The following is a 24,247-nucleotide window of genomic DNA, read 5'->3' as shown; positions in this document are numbered from 1 at the left end:
TAGCAGCGTGGATTGGAGGGATTCAAAGCAAGATACTTTATCTATTTATTCACTAAAACATAGTCCACTAGTAACAGATATATAATACTCACCAGTAAGGATTCGATTCAGGTTAGTTATGTTAGTTTAAGGAAAAAATAAATATTTTATCACTGTTTCAACCAATATGGAAACATTAAAATATTACAACTCAGCTAATATTATTATAAAACGAACTACTTTACAAAAAAGTAATATCACATCAAACCCGGTACCCCTCGCTGACCTTATCTGCAGTCTCATATATGAAAGATAACAATTTTATTAATTTGCTATTATATTGATTGTTTATTTATTATACATCTGTTTCAATATATATAAAATATATACTGTCTTTTTCTAGAACTCAAAGACAATATTTAAATAAACAACATTACCATAATATAACGGTTGAAACTCTGCACCCTAAGTTAATGCAGTCTGAGTTAATATATTTACAAATAAATAGATACTAGGTGAAGTGTTAATTAATATTATGTAACCTGGAGCTAAAAGCTCTAGCTAGCTATATAGATAAAATGGGAAATTTTATTTAAAAAATCTTTAAAAAAGTATGACTATTTTGAGGTATATATTACAATCAATAATAATAATTAATTTATTGCTATAATTAGCTGAATAAATTAGTTTGTACAAATATATCCATAAGCATCACGTATGCTTACAAAAACAGGTAAGACATGTTTACAATTGATGTGACAGAAGAGGGTTTGGGATTATTTAACGTCACACCATATAATCCTGCTCAAATGAAATAGGTTTTTATAATTAGAATTTGTGAAACATGTTTCATACATAATAAATATATATATATACATACAAGGGAAATGTTATAAATGGGAAAATATTAGCAACTATACTGTCAACTCCCTTTTTTTAACGTTTGAAGAACGCAATGCTATACCCCCCTCGGCCAATCGTCATGACAACAGGTTCAACACCTACTCTCACAATGAAATCACTTTCTGACTAACTATAACTAAGCAAAAGTCGCTGAATAGAAACAAATCAAAAGAAAATATATAGAAAAAATTTATGTTGTATTTTATAAAATTCTTATGCTTCTGCAGAATGTAATAGTCATCTATTTATATTGGTCATTTTCAGTTCTCTAAGAAAAACTAAAACCAAATTTAATTTCTAATTATTCTCGAATTCTTATCTAACAATACGTATAAATAAAATTTAAATATATTTCTTGTGTGACGTAGATGTTAATGTTTATTATTTCAAACATTTGTCTTGTACAATTTTTTTATAGTAAAGACATGAAATCTTCTATCCAGGTGACCTATCCAACCTATTGAGCTGCGAGTACGTTGTTTTCGTTCATTAATTTGATTACAAAGACTAACCTTACGCTTTTCTGAATAATTAATGTCAAACCGTAAGTTGTGATATTTCTTTTGAATAATCTTTAAAGTTTTGTTTACTATAATTGTAAACTAAATCAATGTTTCAATCAAATCAATGTTTATCAGTGTGTCCAATTGTTTTCTTACTCCTTTAAACATCCCCTTGAAACACGTGTCCTTGCGATCGACCCTGTACCACGTTCTCCGGTATCATCAGCTTTGTAAATATGTCGACAGTTGTGCGTAATTTTTAATTATCCTAGAATGAAACTCAGTAAGTCTGTTTGAAGATTATCTCAAGTGACCCACAAATAACCACCGCTGTGTCTAGCTAGTATTTAGTATAGTTCTGGATAACTTTCTAAATTATGACTAATCTTAATTAAACAGTTGTAAACAGCTGTAAATGGGATTTAGCTAGATATTTTAAGATCTACTTCTTCTCTAGCGTCGCCAGAGTCTTTCCAAACTCGTCGTGGTCATTACGTATCAGTGACCCGCTGCACAAATCGCCGCCACTCCTCACTGATTTCTACCTTTTTGGCACATTGGTGCAAGATGTCCGGAGCCGCTCTGATCTGGTTTCATCTCATCTTTGTCCTTCCTCGTGGTATGGTCCCTCTATTATCCACTGTAACCAAGCGCCCTATAGATTAAGCCATGATATTTTAAGATATTATTCTTAAATGTATAACTTCTTTATTATACATATATCGTAAATAATTCAAATTAGGTTAGTTTTTAACCAACTCAAACCGCGCTACAGGAACGCTTTTGCACGCTAGTGACCATATACTCCGCCGAGTATAAATATAAAAGTACATTAAAATGATAATAAAGATTGACAAAGACGTTACATATATAAACCACATATGTAAGTAATGAATACAATGTATGCTCTCAGTAAATTGTCATAAAATTTTAGGGTCATTTCAATAAGAAAACATCTAAGACTACAAATAATAATTATTATTTGTTGCCATTAATTAGGATAAACCTTACATTGAAGCTAATAAAATTTGGAAGATTTTATTTCAGCTAATTTTCTGTCTATAATCACTCAAATTGCCAGTATATAAACAATATTTTGCTTATTATATTTTTCTGTTTGTTTGTCTTCTTAAAAATGGTGCGAATTACCTTTGACTTTTTTGTAGCTTCCATGAAAACCAGAATATTATGAAGTAAAGCAATTCATATACACTGCTGTCCAAGCAATGTTAGAGCGCTTCTTTGTAAAGTATAATTCAATTTGCCTTACTTTTTAAATATGGGAAGGTTATTTTAAATATCGCTTTGCCATTTTTTTAATATCATAAATTTTATATCAATGATTCACTATTTCAATACGGCGGTGTGACTATTTGAGAAACGTGGCCGGAAGCGGTTAAGTGCTCACTACCCAGCACCGTTGCCACACTTTGTGGAGACTTGAAAGACTTGATTGATTGACTATCATGGTATAAACTCTAGACATATATAAAATAACTTGCAAAATTTTTCTATATCAAATAGAAAAACAAATATATCATTACTTATCACTAGCAAAGGGGACAACTTATAAGTATCTAAAAAAAAAATATTAACATGAGATAAAGTTGTAATTAAGAACTGTATTGAAAAAAAAAAACATAATATTTAATAAAAATAAAATAATGAACATCTACAATATATAAATATTTGTATAAACTTGTATATTGCTTTCTTAATTCCTAATGATAAAGAAACGCGTTGAATTAGGAATAAGATAAATCTCAAAAATTTCATATCGAATATTTTTTTAATCCCGAATTAAATCTACCTTCAGATGTGATTCGTTTTAAACTATATTTTTCTCAAATAGGAAATTTCATAACTAGGAATAGTAATACAAAATTGTTAATTCATTTATATAACATTATAAAGGACCAGTCCTGAACGCTATCCATCTTTTTAAATATTATCCGTTGTCAGTTTTTTAATGAGATCGTGCTGTTTTGTCTGCAAAGTGTATTCAACGCTTTAAAATATTTAGTTGGGTGTTTTTCATAAAAATGTATTTTTTGTTAGAAATAATAGTAGTCTACAATTTTTATATATATATAAAAATATGATTAAAGTGTAGGTATTTTATTTTAAGGAAAATTTACCTTGATAACATTAATAATTCATCTTCAATTTTTCAGATAAAACCTTTTGTTAATATACATTTTATAAATTGTAACATCGAAATTTTTGCCTTAGAGTTACCTTAAACCTTTCATCTTAAGCAAAAAACGTATATTGGAGGCGCCGGGTATCGATCCCGGTACCTCTCGCATGCTAAGCGAGCGCTCTACCATCTGAGCTACGCCCCCGTATATGAAAAACCATGTAGAATTTCTACCTTTTACAGATTAAATTTTTAAATGAATTCAATGGAATTTGTATAAATACACAAATATATTATCTGCTTTGTGGTCTGATCCGAGAATTGGAATAATATTATGGCATTACTTTATAAGTACCTTAGATAAAGATTGATCAATAGTCAATTTGGAGGCTTTGAAAAAATTACAGTATTGCACACAAATCTATCAATTAAAAGTTATCTTTTAGTACACAAACACTAGTTAGAAAATCATCTTATGCTCCTTGGTCTTCTGTTTGTCCTGTCATCGAATATATACATATGTGGTCTATACTTTTGTATTGTCTGGGCCTCGGGTATCAGCTTCTGAAGTTCGGCAGTGTTGTGCTTCTAACAAGTTCGTAATCACTTTCGCATCTTATCTTATTAATATGTACTCTTTAGTCGAACTAATTGTTGTCATAAAATTGTAATTTTTGTATCTTATTTCGACTAAATAGCGGTAGACCGACACTCCACAGTCGTAGACGGTAAACGCGTTTTCTCAGTGTTAGCCTATTTTACCCTTAGATTAAATAATGATGCATATTAATTTTAAGGTTATGTTATTATATAATATCAGAGACAATACTAGTAGAGCAATGGATAAGCATGTAAGAGGTACCTGGAACGAAATCCGACGCCTCAATCCTATTCATATATATAAATAACTAGCTAAACAAAGTTAATTAATTAAATATTAAAAATTATTACTACTAAATCTATTAGAATTTAAAAATGTAAGCATGACAAAGTTGTGCAAGCTCACAGAACTAAGAGTACAACTTTTGACAATTCTAAATTAATTGATAAATGATTTACTTGAACAATGATATCTCAACCAGCGCTTTAAACATCAGTTTGCAAAGTTCGCCGGTTTACTGAAATTACTAACTCAGTAAAATATATTTGAAAACGTATCTGGACTTAAGAATCCTCCGATATTGTAAATCTTATTTTCTTTAAAGTACCAGTGAATATTTAAAAGACCTCCTTGTGTCACGTATCTATTGATTTGCCAACCAAGATCTACGTGTCATTATGTAAACCGCTTTACAATAAAATTACTTTATCACATGTTACTAATCTTTTAACCATATCTGATATCAAATCCAGTTGTTTCTCTTTATGAACGGTATTCCAAAAGCTGGAAGGTAATTTGATTATCGTTAGATTAGTAACCATACAAGTAACCATTTAAGCGCATTAACGAAAGTAAACTGATTAAATAAATAATGTTAAAAGCAATAAAAACTTTTTGATTTTGAACCATAACTTAACAAAAATCTTTGTTAATTTTGAAATTTAAGTATTTCACTAAAGTTCTTAAATGATATAACTTAAAGTAAGGAAGGAACAGCAGTTCCGAAGTAAAATCAAACTTCAAACCGTGGATCTAAATAAACTTGGAAACGTTTATCTAAATATTTCAACACAGTCGTAATATTTGCTTTATCCCGGTTAGACTCATCTTTATTTAAGTTATATCAAGTGACACACACATTCAAGTTATTAAAGTAGTCTGAAAATTACAGTGGATTAATATATTTTAAGGTGGGAACACAATTATTTCTTTGATCTTTTAATATCCCTTATTAAATGAAAAATATATACGAACTATAAAAATGGGCAATTGATTTTTGGGATCGTTTAAATTTGATTTTTCATTTGAAAATTTCTTTAGATTTAAAGACACCTTTTTTGTTCAGGATTGCATGCAACATTTGGATATAATATAAAAGATTCCTAACCAAACAATCTACAAAATCACTCAACCTACTATTTTATGATTTCCTTACCTTCGATTCATCACGTCAACTAGCGTGTATACATGTGTTAGTAATGAACTGAACATAAAACATTTTAATAGCCTAAGCAAACATCATCTTTATAGTTAAGTATTGTATTCTTCATTGTTCACAATAGAAACATATGTTCTGCTTCTTATCCCACAATGGTTTAAATCCATTTATATCATATGACGGATATTATGAACGCAAATCAAAGCAAGTATCAAACACTCACATCATTGAAAACGAAGTACAGAGAATTTATTCTTAAATGTTCTAATATTTGTCCATCCATAACCCACTCTTTAATAGCATCATTCTTATCGATTACACTAAAGTTATCTGTATGAGCTTTAAATAAATAAACTACATATAAATACGAGGTTCAATTAGACTATTGACTTTGCTTGTTGTGCTTTATCAAAAATAACACTTTTCCTACCGTTTTTAAATGAGACGAAACCTCTTAGCAGTCTATGGAATCACCGTGCGCGTGCCGGGTCCATCTTATCTTATTTATTATCACTTTTTTTATAGGAAATTCGATCTAGTGATATTAAATTTCGGAATGCTTACATTAGAATGTTAATTTTTATCAAAATATATTTGGAGGCGCCGGGTATCGATCCCGGTACCTCTCGCATGCTAAGCGAGCGCTCTACCATCTGAGCTACGCCCCCATGTTTGAAAAGTAACGTAAATTTGTTAATTTTATATCACTGTTATATTTTTCGTTTATATTGTCGGGCCGACTTAAAAATCCGGTTGTTATAATGAGTTTGTTTAATACTCTAACAATTAATTAAACTTTCATGTTCCCAACATAATATATAAAATTAACATTATTATTATAATGAAAATAAAAATTGTATGAAAAATCCTACACAAAATAATATTTTTTTAATGCGACTCGCCTCTTACCTGATATCTTGGTTACCGGTGAGCAGGAATTTAAGCCAATGTTGGAATAAAAGTATAAGGTGACAAGAAAAGATATGTTGTAGAATAATTAAACAAGAGAAACTTTGAATGTTCTGTTAATGAAGGACAAACTGACGTGTGAAAGGTTTGAACTGTAGGGATATTTAATAAAAAGAGATACATGACTTATGACAAGAAAAATACTAATTTTCTAATTATTTATAACGAAAGATATGTGAGTTGAGATAGGAGGAAGAATAGAGGAAATGATTACGTAATTTTTTCCCTCTATTCTTTAGATGATGATGGCTGATAGAAAAATAGAGATAAAAACACGTTGTAATACATTCAAAAGAAAAGTCTACCTACTACAAGTATATGAGTAAATTTAGTGGCAATATTCAATTATGGTTTACGAGTCACATGTCTATTTTTTGTTTTGATTATTTGTTCTAAATCCAAAACAAAAATTAAAATATATAACTAATTCGCGAATTTCAAAGCGCGTTGTACTAATAGAGCTGATGGCTCCTAAGGAAACCAACATCCCCGAAGACAACGCTCAACAAACTCATTGAATTTTGTTTTAGTTCAACACTGAGATAAGTCCACTGCTCTTGTTTTAGCGGCTGCATTTTATGATCCGAATATTAATATCTTGCAGTCTCCAACTTTATATTTCAATGTCTGACGACGTTTACGAGGTTAGTTATTTAAATTTCTATTATTTTAATAGCCTACTATTTCTTCTAAAATATACGTCTCTAAGAATCTTAAATTTCCAATTAGTTAGAATATGGATGTGTTCGGGAAACTCATACAATTTTTAATTTTCAAGCATTACGAAGGACGCGGATTTTTTTTCTAGTTATGCTGAAATATTCCACCGTTACTATTTTAGACTTCAATAAATAACAAACTTCAACGAATAGATCCTAAAATAATATGAATGAAGCTGAGTATTAGGAATTTTCATTTCAACCAGATTTGAGATAACATTTTTCTAAACTTATTATAAAAAAATAACAATTTGTTAAACGAATTATATAAGTAATATTCTCAATCATACTTATAATAACATTAAACAATTTAAACCTTACATTAATATGCATATGTCAGTAATTTTAATAAGTTTGTAATTCATAGAAGTAAAAGAAAAAAGTGTATAGGCAAAAAACAACCGATACAATTTAATACATGCAGATTTTCCTGTCATTCAAACTTAATATATCATAAAATATGTAAGTTATAATAAGACTATTAAATTTCATAAACGAATATTGAAAGGCATCGCTTGAAATAAGATATTAAGTTTATAAACTCAAACTAGGAGAGGTTTATTTAAATATCTCAGCGCAATCTTGTGATATTTGCTGTTTCGCTGAGATTCATCTTTATTTAAGCAAAGTACTATTGAAGATATTACTGGTTCCTAACCGTGGCTGCGTTCGTATACAGCGTGTGATCTTACACAATGTTAATTCTTTCTGTTTCCTGCATGGTTATTAACTTAATAAAACATCAGGATTGGCCAAAATCTTTAGCTACTTATGTTTTTCGCCTTGTTTCCAATACATTCAATGAATTGAAGAGGATGGGGTTTTCATAAGTGACCAAAGTGACTCACATCGAATATTTTGCTGTACGTGTCGCAAATACATTCCAGTAATAGTGTACTCATTCTTTTCTTGAAGACAGTACCCATATTGTAAGAGTTGAATAAAAAACATACACAATCAAAATCCCTGACTTTGCGCATGAAGAAAGAGGACGCATGTTACTTCGTACTTTTGCAAAATGCTGAGTTTCTTTATAACTGGTTTAATCTTGGACTCAATGAAACGCCCAAAGTTAATAGTTAAGGACGTCTCCAATAGACTTCTCTTGCCCGTAGAAAGACATGCTTATTTTGTGGTGGCGTTGGATTTCACAATGTGTGCACCGCCCTATTCGAGACTGCTTTTAGTAAGGAAATGACACGCTCTAGTATAGTGATTTTTTTTAACTTTCTTTGATCCCTGTTGACCCATGAGCTGGAATGGCACCATGCCCTTCCTGTGTTATGATCTACGTTATCCTCAACGTCAGACATTATTAGGCTGTTTATGTGCAGCAAAAATAGATTTACGAAACTCGCAGCAACCCCGCAAGGAGCCCGCTGTTGATCGCCACTGTTTCAGATAAACACGTAACGTTATTTACTAATTCAATATTTTAAAGTACTTGTCTTCAACGAAATGTTTCTATTATTTTATTACAACTCAGTGAGCGGTTTTTAAATGAGATAGGAACTTATTATTTCTAAGATGTTTTTAACAATTTAACAAAACAAATGTTAATTTCCCTTTATATAAACCGTTTATATATATATATATAGCTATCCTTAGTCAACTTTTATAGTAGTATTCCTTGTAACATAAAGTTACATATACAATATTTAGTAATTTCAGTTAAAAAGTTTTGTTAAAATAAGGATCTTAATCTCATATAAATATATGAAGTGGGGCAAGAGATAGTATATTTTATTTTACAGTTTTACCTTATAACTTTAAATTTTTAACAAAAGCGTAATAGTCCTGATATTTAGGAATGCTTACCTAAGAATTACCTTAGACCTTTCAAATTAAGCAAAAGGGTATTTTTGGAGGCGCCGGGTATCGATCCCGGTACCTCTCGCATGCTAAGCGAGCGCTCTACCATCTGAGCTACGCCCCCTTGAAGTAGTTTTATATTACAATCAATTACAATGTAGTCAAAAGAGTTATTTAACTAAATTTAATTTAAATCACACAATAAAACGCTACATAATCACATCAATTGATTTCTGACTGCATAGTCAAGATTATTTTTGATTATTAGTTTTTATTTGAGCAACCTATGTATCGAATATAAAAAAACGCTGCAATAGGATAGAGACATTAAATTTAAATGCAAGTCACATCTACTAAGTGACAGTCACATTTTAAATTTTAAACATAAACTATTTCACCCATGTACTGTTTGCTGTATATAGCGTCAATATTTTTTTTTAATTGTACTCGCCTTTAGTGTTCTTTGATACACTATGTTTAGTAAAATAATATTAATGTGAAGTGAAGTGAAGTGAAATAGAAGTATGAAATAAAAAAATAAAGTCTTGTAATAAAGTTAAAACCAGAAAGCTAAGAAAGTGTACGTGAATACAATCTTCCAGATGAGACAGTGCAATTTAATTAAAAACAGACTTATAGCACGTTTAAAATTAGTACTGATTTAATTATATATAATGTAATAAAATGAGCAATTTGTTGTTAGTAACAGCAATTAAGCTATGTCTACATAAATGACAAACATAACACAATTACGCTCAATAAACTGACTGAATCTTCTTTAACTTTATGACTCTTAGATAATTTAGAAGTTTTAATTTTTGCGGCTGCGTTTTATGAGTTAAATATATAAATTTAATAAACTATAACCTTAAATGTCAATATATGTGTTACTAAAAAAATAACCACTTAGATTTGTTGTCTTGTTTAAGACATGACATGTTATTCATCAAGAGCCTTCATGGAATCCTTTTCATGTAAATTATTATAATAAAAATTAATGCCTACCTAAAAAATCTTGATTGTTTTGTACGTTACTTTGCTCATATCTCTCAAAGTGCTTCAGAATCTTAGCTTATACACGTTTCACTTTACTATCATTACAATGCAATGGCACCTATTAGGGATTTGATGATCTTGCAACAGTTATTTTAACAGGAGAATATGTGATTATTCAAGCATGACTTCAGCTGAAATGCTTACTGCAATTCATAACCATACTTGCCAGCGAGCTGAAGCTTTTGCTAGATTTGCTAAAATATTACAACGCTATTATAAGACCTTAGTAAATTACAAACTTTCCAAAATTATCTCAATAAATATACGAGTTTGAGTTCAACATTAGAATAACACTCCAATCAAATTTCAGATTAGCTTAGCATATATTTGTGATACTGAAATAACAATGTATTATATAAAAGTATAGAAATTTATTTTATTTTGATAAGACTTTGACTTTGACTTTTATTATGATAAGACTGTTAATAAGATTAATATGTGACGAAATTCAGCATTCAATTCAGCATTCCATGGATTCACCTTACGGGTGCCGGGTCCTTAGCGTTGCAGGGAGAGGAGCTTCAACAGTGCCTCAATGTGCCTTCAACAGTTCAACGGTATAGGTTTAAGAGGCTCCTATCTAACGCGCATAAAACGCTCACCTCCACTGTCAAAGCTCCTCTCTCAACCTTATAACATACAGAAATTTATAAAAAACATCTTCAGTATCTGTCGATAAGTTTGATGAAAACATTACTCATAAAATGTGTTCAATCAAAAAAATTAAAGAAGATATTCTCTTTTATAACTACTATTGTAATTACGTATACCATTTACTTTATCTTGAAACATAACATTATGATCTTAACATTAATATGAAAAGGATAATATATAAATATTCGTATAGGAATGTTATGTTCGCACAGATTGAAATAACAGTGAAGAAACAGTTCATACAATCGAATTTGAAATCGTTTATCTTAATAACTCAGAGCAATCTTGTGATGTTTACCACATTTGGTTTACACTACTCTTTATTTAAGAAATGTTGGGACGAAAGAAAGAGATCGCTCTTAGATACCAAAACTTCCTATTCAAACGCGTTCAGTTTTCCATATCATTAATTTTCAAATAACACATCACAATTGTACAAAATCAATTTTTCCATATGTAATAATAAACTTAATAAAAGGACTAGTATGCGGCTTTGACAAGTCTGAGTTACTCGCACAGGATATTTAAATGTACTTAGAGGTGCTTGAATATATTGATATAAGAGCGAAGCCACGGGGCGTTGACATAATATTTAAATTATAATGCCAATATTTTATTAGATTAACAAAAATATATATTATCTTAATTCCTAACAATGTCATGTAGTGGGTCTCACAAGAAACAAATTTCTTGACAATTTTTCTCCATGAGAAGTTTCTTTAAACATTCATTTATTTAAAACGGTTACAAAAACTACTTATTAATATGATTTTTTAAACTTTCTCCTAATTTCATTTATAACTTTACCTCAAATTTAAATTAAAAACTTAAATTAAATTATTTAAAAAGATTATTTACTTATAATAAGATTATATGGATCTAATTAAAACACTATGTTTCATTTCTTGTAATTATTCGAGTTCAATATTTTTTAATGATATCGGGCTTTAAAATTTATGTTTGTATATATTTTTTACTAACTGTGCCCGCGATTTTGTTCGCGTAGAAAAAGTACCTTGCTACAAAATTTCTTCATATACAATGTTAGAAGTCGTATTAGCAGTTTCAGTGAGTATAAACAGGCTTCGTGCATTGCTCATCCGAGATAAAGCTAAATATAACTCTCCTTGAGAAAAACAGGGCATTCGCAGATCTACACCAATACAACTCATGGTTTGTCCCTCGAAAATTAGTACATTAATTAAATACAACATGTCATTATTTAACCCATTAAGTGTTCAGTGCAAGTAACTTTACACAAGTTTGGTTCAAAGTAGTTTACAAATATTCCCATGGGAATGAGGCCTTTTTCCGCGGTAAAAGGTACCCTAAATGTGCATCAGGTGATCAGCAACCCCCATATAAAATTTTATTGAAATCCGTCTGGTAGTTTTTAAGTTATAAGTGAACAACAGACAGACAGACAGACAAAATTTTCAAAAATCATAATTTTGGCATCTGTTTCTTTTAGGAATGCCCCTATAGGAATTTATTTTCAATGTACAGAATTGACCCCGTGAACGATTTTATTATATGTAATAGATTTTTACTATAAACGGTTTTCATATTAATCTATGTTGAATTTCTGTTATGGTTCAATGAAGCTTCATTTCCCCTTTTTTGATAAAATACCAACAAATAATTAAAAAAAAATCTGTTGTTCCGTGACACTTTATGCTCAGGATTGGAAGGGAAAAAAATATATGAAATACAGGCTTCACATTTCATTTATTTTGATACTTGCAGAGAATATACGAAAAATTATTATTATTTTGAATTGAAAAGTTCATTATTATAAAAAAAAATTGTATCCTATAACTTAGTACAGTTCTAAACTCTTTCTCTAGTCAAAAAACTGTAATATATATTTTCTTAACCACAAAAGGTTCAATCTCAAACAAAGAACAAAACAAAAGTACTACACAATATTAAGTAAATTATCACAGCATATTAACAAATAAGTCTTATAAAACTAAAGGATTACATAATCAAAGTTTATTTTAACAAGTTATCAGAGCAAAAGCAAATTAACCAGACAAACGAGTACAGCTTTCACTAGTAAGTAAAAAATGTGTGCGCTGCTACTTATATAAGCGATTTACCCCCCACTGGTTCTTCTTTTTAGTCTTTAGGTATCTGTTTATCCAAAGAAATAGACTGCTCTAAGTATGTGTATTTATTTTAGAATATGAGCATGCATATAATTTAAAAAAATAGTTTGGAGGCGCCGGGTATCGATCCCGGTACCTCTCGCATGCTAAGCGAGCGCTCTACCATCTGAGCTACGCCCCCTCTGATAAAAACTTTAAAAAGCCTTTTTAGATTTTAAAATATATAATATCTTAGTTTAACATAAATATATGATATGTAATACAAATCAGGAATGTTTTATAGTTTTTCTTATTACGAAAGCTTTTTTGTCCTCATCAAGTTTAGTACGTTCACTATAAGTAATATATCCTAATGATGTACATCCAATAATTGTAAGTCATAACATGAATACTCTCAATAGCATATCAATATACCAAACAGTTGAATGATAGTTTGTTTGTTTCTCTACATATAACTATTAAATCACAATTTTTCTCACCCCACTTTCCTGGATTTTTAATAATGGATATTACTCGCTATATTAAATAAATACAACGATATGAATGATATAGTATTAAATAGAAAATCTATTTCATGTAATACTAAAATCAATTTCAAATGCATGTTAAATGTTTCCTTGGAAAGCATCTGGAATTCACATACCATTTCTCGGTATTGTAAATTAAACCTTCGATTCCAATACAAATTGTTATTATAAAACAATTCTCTGAATTGATTGCTTCACTTTGTTGTACTGTGTCGTGTATTTCGTAACATCGTAAATGGATATATGTGGATAGATAAATATATATATGTATGTATATATAACGTGACTTTGAGCAACAGGTCGCTTGTATCTTACTGATCTAGCAATAAGCAATACTTTACAATAGAATTTTTTTACAAACAAGAATATGTATGTATTTCTTTTTTTATATAATGCACTATGTTATACTTCGTCAGATTAATAAAATTGAAAATTTATTCTCATTAGTTACGTTGCGGTTGTGGACCACATCACACGGGATATTGAGAGATAATTAATTTTTTGAATATATCAATATATATATTTTCATGGAGATAATAGAAAATAATTAATTTTTATATAGTACTTTAATAGACAATTATAAAACTGATAGCGTATATTCATATTTAATTCGTACGGTTTATAAAATATTACTATATAATAAATAGTGATTTGTAACTCATGAAACGGCCGTGTGTAAGTAACGACATGGCCTCAATTTACACGTTAATGAATTTACACAGATGTTGCAATACTGATGTCTTCATTTTAATCAAAAGAACATTATTTAAAAATATTTAAATTAGAATTGACGTACGAGTATGTGACAACTTTCAAGAAAACTTCCTTTAACACGTATTAAGGAAATAGTTCCCTAATTTTAATGTCCATTAATTTTAATGCTAAATTATATTTAAATATATGTTCAAAGTAATTGCTTTTACTCAAAACAATAATAAAATTATTTCTTAAATGATATTAAAAAAAACAGATTACGTAATGATATGCATAGTGACATCCTTGAAAAGTAAAAAAAAATATAACATTCGCTAGGTCCAACCCAAAGTATACGAATGCATCATAATAAAGACCATAACTTTCCTCATTAAAAACCTCTGAAGGTTGTATAAATTAATGAGAATCACTTGACTTTATGTTATTTAATAAAGTGGCCGCAAAATATGGATAATGAATGAGGGTGTATTAAAACATGAAACAGGTTTTTACAACGTTTTTATTAACATCTTTTGTTATATTTTAATGGCTTGTACTTAACAGCTCTCCCCAAACTGTTTTATAAATTATTTAAAAGAATTCTTTTATTTATTACAGACGTGAGTAGAATAAACAAATTGTAATTATTATTCAAATAAACGAACGTCCCCATCTCACGTGTCGGGGATTACATCCTGTGACGTCATATGTAATCCCCAAACCTTCTGTCTGCATTGTAAACATTTTCCTGTTTGACTAAAATAGCACAAATAAGATACTACAAACATAAGTATAATAAATTTTCACGTGCATATTTATAACTTAGCTAACCAATTCTTACATTCCATCAAGACCAAATGATCCACGTCCTTGACAAAAAGACCGTTGACGAAATATCAATAGAATTTTACGTTTTTATACAACATAGATGTTGAAATATATTAAATTAGAAAGAATAGTACTAGTTGATAAATATTGTATTAAAATTGTAAAACATATTATTGTATAATACTTAGAATTAATATTTTTCTACTTCTTTTCTTAGGTTTGGGACCTCAATGACTAAAATTAATTTAAAAGTTCTTTTGTGTTTACATATTAAGAATACATTATTTGATGAAGATGCGCATACTAATAATCTAAAAAAATTGTTCAAAATCTATTCGCTTTACAACCCCATGACTACCTCGAAGCTTTCCAAGTTTAACATAATTTTAAATTAAGTTAATTACGTTTAATAGGTAGAAAAATTAAAAAAAATACATTCGTATTTTATTAAAGTAAGTTATTTCATTAAGTTTGTCCTATTAACAAATTCAAAAAACTTGTTTTGGTACACTGAATAATTATATGTGAACAATGTATATATAATTTTTATATACTCTTCTTCAATACAACCTTAAATACTTATAACTATATTGCTTTGTTTTGAGTTTAGCTATGTAACCGTACAGACAAATACAAATTTAAAAAAATTATACTGGCCATATCGATAATAAGTTATCAGACTTTAGATCTGTCACACTTTATCGTGACTTCTCTAACGATTATATATATATATATATATACCCCCCTATCCATATATCGGATTTATTACCATTACGTTGCTATTTAATTGAGTGACGTCAGCATAACCGACGTCACAATATTCTAAGTTCTTCATTATCGTCTGGGTCTCAGGCCTTTAGGTTTAACGAATACTTCGTTTGGAAGGGTTCTAATCCCTGCAACAGCTCGAGCGACAATTTTCTTAATCTGCTACCTCGCCTCTATTTATGCAAACCAACACTCATTCTTATAACTCCACTTACAGAAGTGCCAACGCAGGTGATTGTGCAGCTGACACCTGATAATTTTAACCATCCGTAATTATTAATTACATAAATAAAAGGTATTCGCTTGGACATATAGATATAATTAGTCCGAAATATTGATATAAGGGAAATGATTGCATACTTACATAATAATTTATTCCAACATCTAAATATAAAATCACAATAAGTCAACCAAAATTTTATTGCTTTACCAAAATTTCTTAACCCACGTAAGATCTTCTTAATGTGAAGTACCTAACGTTTTCTTTATATAAGTCTGTGTTCCCTTTTTTAAAACGGCACTTGATCGCCCTAATTTGCTTTGACCATAAAACAATTTTGATTTTAATTAGCATTTCATTAACAAAGTGGGTATAAAATTATAAAATGTTTCCGTTGAAAATATTACGTTATTACTGATAATTATTATTTTCGATAATGTTTATATGGATAAATAATGAGCGCTGGAGTGAAAATATATATTATTAATTAAAAAAGAAAAAATAATGTATTTTTTTCTACAAAATAATGAGCGTTTTAATGTAGAGATAGTAACAACTGTTTGGAACAACCCCATGTATGCTATATTCATTATGTTCAGTTGCCATATCATGAGGTAATTAATTTATGAGTCTGAAAAAGTAGGTTACGATACTTCAAAACTTAAGTTTCCATCATTTTTATTTTATAACAAGCAAAAGATCTCGACATTTTAATATATTTGAAGTACATTAAGTAATACTGCAATTGTTATATTAAATTATAAAAAATAATTGCTTTCTCTCGAAAAAGGATGCAATAAAGAGTGGCTGGAATGGCTATATTGTTTGCGGGAATCGCGTTTCTTTGTTGAGGCGAAGTAATATTTAAAAATATATAGTGTTCTCTGCGTCCGTATATAAATTGTTGACTGTAAAATAAATAAAGGGCTTAAAATTAAACTGTTTAAGAAGATTTCACGCCGTTGTAATCTGAAATTATCCTTGGTATTTTATGAAGAAAATTTGCTTGTAAACTAACTTTAAACAAAGCTTTTGAACAAAGATAAGCTTCCTGTGTTCAAAAGCTCGTCGGATTAATAGTGACTGAGTTTGCTGAACAACCGATAGTAACTTATAAGAAAAATAAATTAGGTATCAAAATAATATTTGAAACTTAACTGTGTCAATGATAATATAGATATTTAATAATATTTACATAGTTTAATAATTATAAAAAATAACTATAGCTTATTTGGATATTATAAAATCTACACAACATCTAGATGGTAATAACCATTTTCACATATTTCTATACTGCATCAATCAAGTTCAAAGAAAGTGATAATTGAGAAAACAAAGTGAAATATAAAAAAAGCATATAATTTTATTAACATCTTTTCCTACATTGTTATGTTGGCTCACATTAAAACTTTCTTAAATAAAAAGGATAATACTAATACTATAATTTTACAAATATTTTTAAATCGTTTACTGGAATATATTTTTTCTCATTCTGCTCCCGCGTATTGGATTACATTTTATTAATACCGACATTTCAATTACTTTCCCGTGATCATGTTCTCGGGAAAACGAAATTAGAGATTCTTACTTCTGTATCTATAATTTAATCCTTAAAATATGAAAATATTATATTTTTAACAATTATTACCGACTCAGCGACATATTAATATCGATGTCATTTTAGACACACCGATAGGAATTGGCCAGGTCAAGGTCTTAGGGCTTTTTTCTGGAAAATTGTTTTCATTAGAATTAGTCCCAGAGCCTTAAAGAAGATAAGAAACATATGTTTCTTTATATAGCTACGACGAACGAATTATATCCTAACCTTCGAATGACAATTTTCTCGTTTTTTAACTTTGGCCTTGCAGTCATCCAAGACAATCCTGTAAAAGATTTTACAAGACATAGCTTTCGCCACTATTTTATACATGGCTTCGACCTTTGATAGAGTATAAAAGAAATAACCACGAACCAATTATCAAAAGGTTTTGTGAGAGAAGGCACTAGGGCTACAAAATCAAACATCAAGCCTTACTGTATTATTAAAGCGGCTTCGGATTGGACTTTAATGATGGACACGTATGAGAAGCAATATAAGATCCCAGAGAATATTTGTGCGTCGGCCTCCAGACTGGACATATTTTTATATTCGCGAAATTTAAAGCGCGTTTTACTAATAGAGCTCACGGTTGCTTGGGAAACCAACATCCCCAAAGACCATGCCGTCAAGGTCAACAAGTATTACGAGCTCACTAACGAACTCACTAAGATTATGTTCGTTGTAAATTTGTACACGGTAGAAGTAGGAGCGAGAGGTATAATAGCCAAATCTCTCTACAACCTGCTAAAAGACTTAGGCCTGCCAAGAACTAACATCAGTTCATTCTTGGAACGTGCGTCGAAGGCAGGTTCGTTTCATATTTGGTTAGGTGAAGAGAGGAGCTTGGATAGTGGAGGTGAGCGTTTAACGTTAGATAGGGGCCCCTTAAATCTACATCTGGGTTGCAAGTCCCAGGCAGTGTTGAAGCTCGTCTCCCTGCAACGCGATGAACCCAGCACCCGCAAGGTGAATCCATGGAATGCTGAGAGGTTTCGTCTCTGTCTGTTTTAGCGTACCCTTAAACATCATTGAGAAGTATAATCTGTTCACCTTTATTGCAAGAAACAGTGCCTTAGCTAAACGCCACATTAGTTATCCCATTATTAGATATTCCATGTTAAATAGAGTTGTATAAAATAAAGTTGGTTAGCATCGTGTGTATTTATATTATTGTATAGTATTTTCATCTTATTTTTAGATTGCTACAAGCCTTCCCTATGCGAGCTAACGTGACTTAATTCTACTTCCAATTCCTCAAGATCCTGTTCAGTCGGAGAGAGCGTCCAGTAAGAGGAACCAGATGTTTTCTTTTTTTTCCCTGCCATCGTTTAGAGATCCTTACCGTCCTCTCCACACCAGCAACAGGACAAGTATAGTGACCAGGAATAGTGTGATTACCTGGAACTGGGAGCCTCAACTCTCAGTTGTCTATTATTGGGGAACATTAACTTTGTTCCCACACTAAGTATGCGGCTAAAAGGTCGTAGCTACTGGGACCTACTTTTGATGGCGGTGCTGTCAGTTACCAGGATTTATATGTATAGGTTCTAGCTTTTGTGTATATACCTCCTCAAAACGGTCACCTATGCCTCGTCTATTAATATGTCAAGTGAACCATAAACTGATGAGTTTGACAGTAAGAGCAATCCTCTTGCGTCTAATAAACCTCATAAAGTCAGGTATACCGACATGATTATTAGAATAATTACCGACAGCAATACCTGCTTTATAGAATACGCCCTGAATATAACTTTGAACATAGACAAGAGCGTCTAATAAAGTAGATAAGAGAACATTACAAAGGTTTTCCACTCGAGTTTTATCACCAATTATCGGTGTAGTATTCACGGAGGACATAATCTAGTGATGGCTGTTCGCGAGGTGAGACAAAAATACTTTTGACTAAAGAGCTCTGGACAAAAGTCGAAGTTCCCTGGCAAAACTGGTAAAGATGAAAAATAATCAAATAATCCTGCTGGGCTAGCACAACATTACAGGGAATGTTTTTTATACTAAAGGGGCAAACGAGAAGACGGCCTACCTAATGCAGGTAGTTACCGATGCCCATGAACATCTCTACCATAGTTTTGTAGATGCGTTGTCAACCTTGATTCAGGAAGAGGAAGAGGGAGAGGAAATGATTGGAAAACGGAAAGGGCAATCAGCTGTATCACTTTTCGGAAAGAAAGTAGCCATTTAAGACTACTTCTCGTTGATCTTCTGTGAGAGGGTAGTACTTCCCCAGTCGAGCCAACCCATTTTCGAACTGCAGTAACTTTATCACAACTCTAGGCTCTGCTACTTTGGATCAAAAAATACTTTTAGGATAAGCAACAGTCGAGAAGCTAAATCTTATATATGAGTAGTCAATCCACGAATTTCTGGAGAGCTTTTAACCAGCCTAGCCTACAAAATCGAAATGCATGCAAGCACTTCAGGGCTAGACTACAAATTTAAGCTCACTCAATAAGTTATAGGACGTATACTATATCGAAAACTTCTCTACCAAGTCGAGTTCGGAATAAAGTTTTACGCCGGAGAAAGAAACTAAATTGTTAACTATCGTAATAAAAAGGTTACCTCAAGACGAACAGATATTCTATGGAATCCAAGCCTGTTAGTTTGAATACGTTTAGCGTCAATGTTGCCTTTCTCACGATGGACTAACGATTTGAGAAAGTTAGTGGGTAGGAACTGGTTGCTGGATGGAGAGCTGTAGTGATAAGTTAACTTGCTCTCAATAAGACCTAACAAACTATCGTTGTGCTCTATACAACTCTTAATAAAATGTATGTAAATATTAATTCAAAAACCTTAGTATTTTCCTTATATTTTTAATTTTATATTGTTCATCGTTAAGTCATTAACAGTCTTACATTAAATATAATATCGTACAAATCGTCATTATAGAGTAATGAGAATGAAATTTAAAATGATATTACTTTAATTCTACGGCTTCACTAAAAGTTACAATCCGTAATTTACTTAAGAATTCACTTTTCTATGAATACATCATAAAAATTTTCTTTCCGTTAAACTTTTTTATCCCTTTATTTCAATATTTCATTCTGAAATGCACACAAATTTATTCTACAGTTGTAAAAGCTCCTGAAATTAAATTTCTGTAACATTATTATACAGTTAAAATTTGCTAACTAGTTTCAAAGCTTTCAAAGCTTCATAGCGTCGGGGGCGTAGCTCAGATGGTAGAGCGCTCGCTTAGCATGCGAGAGGTACCGGGATCGATACCCGGCGCCTCCAACAAGAGTTTTGACTAATTTTGTACATTTTTAATTTGTATGAATGTCTGCGGGTTCAAAACATTTCATATTTTAATTTAAGGTTTGATTACTGTTTCAATCTATTTTTTCCATTAAAAAACTAAACTATTGAAACATTAAACCAATATATTCCTATATAACGTGTCTTTTTGTATTTAAATAATATTATATTAAGAATACTTTCTGCTATTTTAATTTTATATGATACTTAACCAAAAGTAGCTTTCAAACTACTTTTATTTTAAACTTTATATTACTATGGAAAATTGAGATATTTATTTTTATAGAAGTTAATGATCAAAACAATACAATTAATTAGTCACTTTGAAACTAGGTTACAACGATGCAAAATACTAAGAGCACTTATCCGTATCATAGCAACCACTATATATTGAACTTTACATTTTAAGCAAATTAATGAACACAATATCGCAAATTTTAATTATAAATATTACTTTGTAATTCGAATAAATGTTATTTTCAATGCTATATTCAGTTATATATTAATAGACAAGTGTTTGTATAAAAAATGTAACAAATTGGATAAATCTGGCATAATAGATTTAAATATAATATCGAATTATATATACTGATAGGCTATTGATGCACTCTAAATAAAATCTGATGCTTTCACCACGCTTCTATATGTACATATTAACCGTTAAAGTGGAACTACAGCGATTTTATGTTAGAAGGATATACCAGACAATGTACGATCCGAGCGATGCTTTTAAGAAATTTATTATAACAATATCCAGATGAAAAGATACAGAAATTTCTACAAAGGTAATGCAGTCGTCATGGTATGTAATTATAGTTTTATCATGAAACATAACTGTGAAGGTTCTATAGATATCTCTTTGCTATTTAAGTCCATGATATTGAACTTGTTTACATAAAATACTTTTCTATAGAGTACAAGGATTCGTTTAGAAGGTTCTAAATCAAAAACCAGTTACCATGTAAAGTATGCACAGTCCATATTTATTACGCTTTTTGATGAACATTTTATGAATAATTATTCTAAGTATAATACTTAATGATTCAATTTATTTTTTTAGTTTTTGTTTATACGCATTTAAACTCTTTAGTGTGTAATTCACACCTTGTTTCTTTTACATTGTACCGTTAACATGATGTGAGGTAAGTTTAAGCTGTTATTGGATCGAGGATAAGTGATATGTTAAGTTGATCAAAGAAAAAGACGAAATAAGACAAGAAAAGTATTTTAAAGTCATATTGTTAAAGAAAAGACGTTAAAAGCGAAATGCATTAAGTAAAGTGAAGCAAAAGGGAAAATAACTTCCGGCTCTTTTCATCTACAAAAGTAATGAGCAACAGTTTTAATAGCATAGTACATTTTCACTGCACAATTTTACGATCTTTTTCATGAAAAAATGCAAAATGTGGAGGCGCCGGGTATCGATCCCGGTACCTCTCGCATGCTAAGCGAGCGCTCTACCATCTGAGCTACGCCCCCGTTGAGGAAAAGTTGCTAAAACCAATAATTAAAAGAGAAAACTGTAATTTTTCCTCACAATCAGGCTTTGTTTTTATGTTTTCATGTACTAAAATGTATTTTAATGACAATCACTCTTTAAATTCTTGGTATAAATAGTAATCTTTCATTATGAATAATATAACATTTCTTTGTTACAAATTAGTGATGCATTATAATGAATCAATTTTCATAAAAACTACAAATTTATACATAATTTTTTCCTAAATGTAGGCTTTAACTGAAAGTAATAAATGTATAGCGTAATATTAAGACCATTGAGTATAAAAACTTTGATATTTTCTTTGTATCACTCATCTTTATAACTTTTCAGATTTCCTGTTCACTTTTTACTAACAAAACATTAGATTATAAAGTTATTTTTATACTAATTATGTAAGGTGCGTTTCGCAGTAACCAGAGGTTCCAGGAAAAGTTATTTATATGTATTTTATAATGAGAGTTACATATTAAAACTTATAACATATACCTAAGACTACATGATTGCCCCTATGTTAGGAGAGCAATCTCATTCCATTGCTTGTGTGGTATCAGGAATCTTCTGGTTCACATGACTTGGTACTCGTTCCCCGAAGTCAGCAACGTCACTCGTAATATGATATTCTAACCATACAACGATGTTTCCCCGGCGATGTTCATTTATTTTATAATATTTTGCATGTACGTAACATAGTAAATTTAAATAAATATTTCCTTCTTTATATGCATAAATGACATTACCCCTTGTTATTGTAATTTATATTTTTGTATAACACAAGAACGGGCTCACTTCTCCAAAACAAACGTTTAGGCTTTGTTCAGACTATTTAATAGACGCTTTATGTAAAGTTTGATAAGCTAGCAAATTAATTTTTTTTTTGTTGTAACAAATGACTTTGAAGTCCCAATTATCATTACTTTTATTATTTCCTTTTATATGTAGCAAAGCGCGTACGGGCCGCTAGTGTGTATATAATATAATATAATATATTAGCATACGTATAACTTCTGTTACACATATGTATAGTGTAAATATGTAATTTGAAGCTGCACGCTAAATCTCTATTACGGTAACCTGTCCATCATTTATTTTTCTATTAAGGTTTGTATACAGCACTTAAAATAAATTTTGTATTTTTAAAAGCATCCTTTTTGTTATATTTTTGTCGTAAGCTTAAATTTTGGAGATTCATTTACTAGTAATTTGAACTATAGAGAAACATTACCTATTACTATTTAGAACATTGAAAACGATGAAGAAAATTAAGCTCTATATTAAGTTTATTATAATAATATCAATCATAACATAATTACTTTTAAAATTATATATCTTTTATGTACTCGTAAGTATAATAAACGTAATTTGATATCATCAGGCTCTTCCCTTTATGTTTAAATAAGGCTTTCGGAGCAAAAGCTTCAGACAAGCATCAGCTCATTACTGTAAGTTAAAGTAGCGAGTTGGGAACTTTATTAATAATAACAGTGTTATAATTTGCAAAACTAACAAATTTGTGAAGCAGCTTATAGGAAATTACTTAACGTTTGAATCTGGTTCAACTTGACAAGCTGGTAAATATTTTTTCTATTATTTCATAAAACTTAGGTACTTTTATAACTTCCTCATACTCAATAATAATAATGGTTTCTCAAAATTATATTGACTACATTTATCACAACGAATATTGAATACAAATTTATAAACAAAAAATTAAAATCTCCTATTTTGTTTTAAATCGTTTATAAAAATCCAAAGCATTAAGAGATGTATCAGCGCGATCCCATACAATGCCATACAAAAAAAAAAAACAGTACAATTTATACTTAATTTTTATTAACGTTAAATTATAAAAAGTATTTACGAGAAGCGAATAACAAGACAATTAAAATAACTATAATACTGATATAAACTCATATATGGTCGATAACAGATTGCATTAAGGC

At 30.1% G+C, this 24,247-nt stretch overlaps 6 non-coding genes across 6 annotated transcripts; 1 reads left to right on the top strand and 5 right to left on the bottom strand.

Moving 5' to 3' along the window:
• Window positions 1–3,657: 3,657 nt before the first annotated feature.
• Window positions 3,658–3,730, bottom strand: Trnaa-agc (transfer RNA alanine (anticodon AGC)). The gene has a single exon. It is a non-coding gene; the product is annotated as a tRNA-Ala (tRNA).
• A 2,429-nt stretch (window positions 3,731–6,159) lies between these two features.
• Window positions 6,160–6,232, bottom strand: Trnaa-agc (transfer RNA alanine (anticodon AGC)). The gene has a single exon. It is a non-coding gene; the product is annotated as a tRNA-Ala (tRNA).
• Window positions 6,233–9,115: 2,883 nt separating this feature from the next.
• On the bottom strand, window positions 9,116–9,188 carry Trnaa-agc (transfer RNA alanine (anticodon AGC)). Its single transcript has one exon. It is a non-coding gene; the product is annotated as a tRNA-Ala (tRNA).
• Window positions 9,189–12,993: 3,805 nt separating this feature from the next.
• On the bottom strand, window positions 12,994–13,066 carry Trnaa-agc (transfer RNA alanine (anticodon AGC)). Its single transcript has one exon. It is a non-coding gene; the product is annotated as a tRNA-Ala (tRNA).
• A 7,646-nt stretch (window positions 13,067–20,712) lies between these two features.
• Window positions 20,713–20,785, top strand: Trnaa-agc (transfer RNA alanine (anticodon AGC)). The gene has a single exon. It is a non-coding gene; the product is annotated as a tRNA-Ala (tRNA).
• Window positions 20,786–22,212: 1,427 nt separating this feature from the next.
• Trnaa-agc (transfer RNA alanine (anticodon AGC)) lies at window positions 22,213–22,285 on the bottom strand. Its single transcript has one exon. It is a non-coding gene; the product is annotated as a tRNA-Ala (tRNA).
• Between the last annotated feature and the right edge of the window lie 1,962 nt (window positions 22,286–24,247).

The sequence above is a fragment of the Danaus plexippus genome, chromosome 26 (genome assembly GCF_018135715.1).
Source record: "Danaus plexippus chromosome 26, MEX_DaPlex, whole genome shotgun sequence".
NCBI classification, from domain to species: domain Eukaryota; kingdom Metazoa; phylum Arthropoda; class Insecta; order Lepidoptera; family Nymphalidae; genus Danaus; species Danaus plexippus.
The sequence above is the reverse complement of the archived record's forward strand: the minus strand, read 5'-3'. Positions and strand labels throughout refer to the sequence as shown.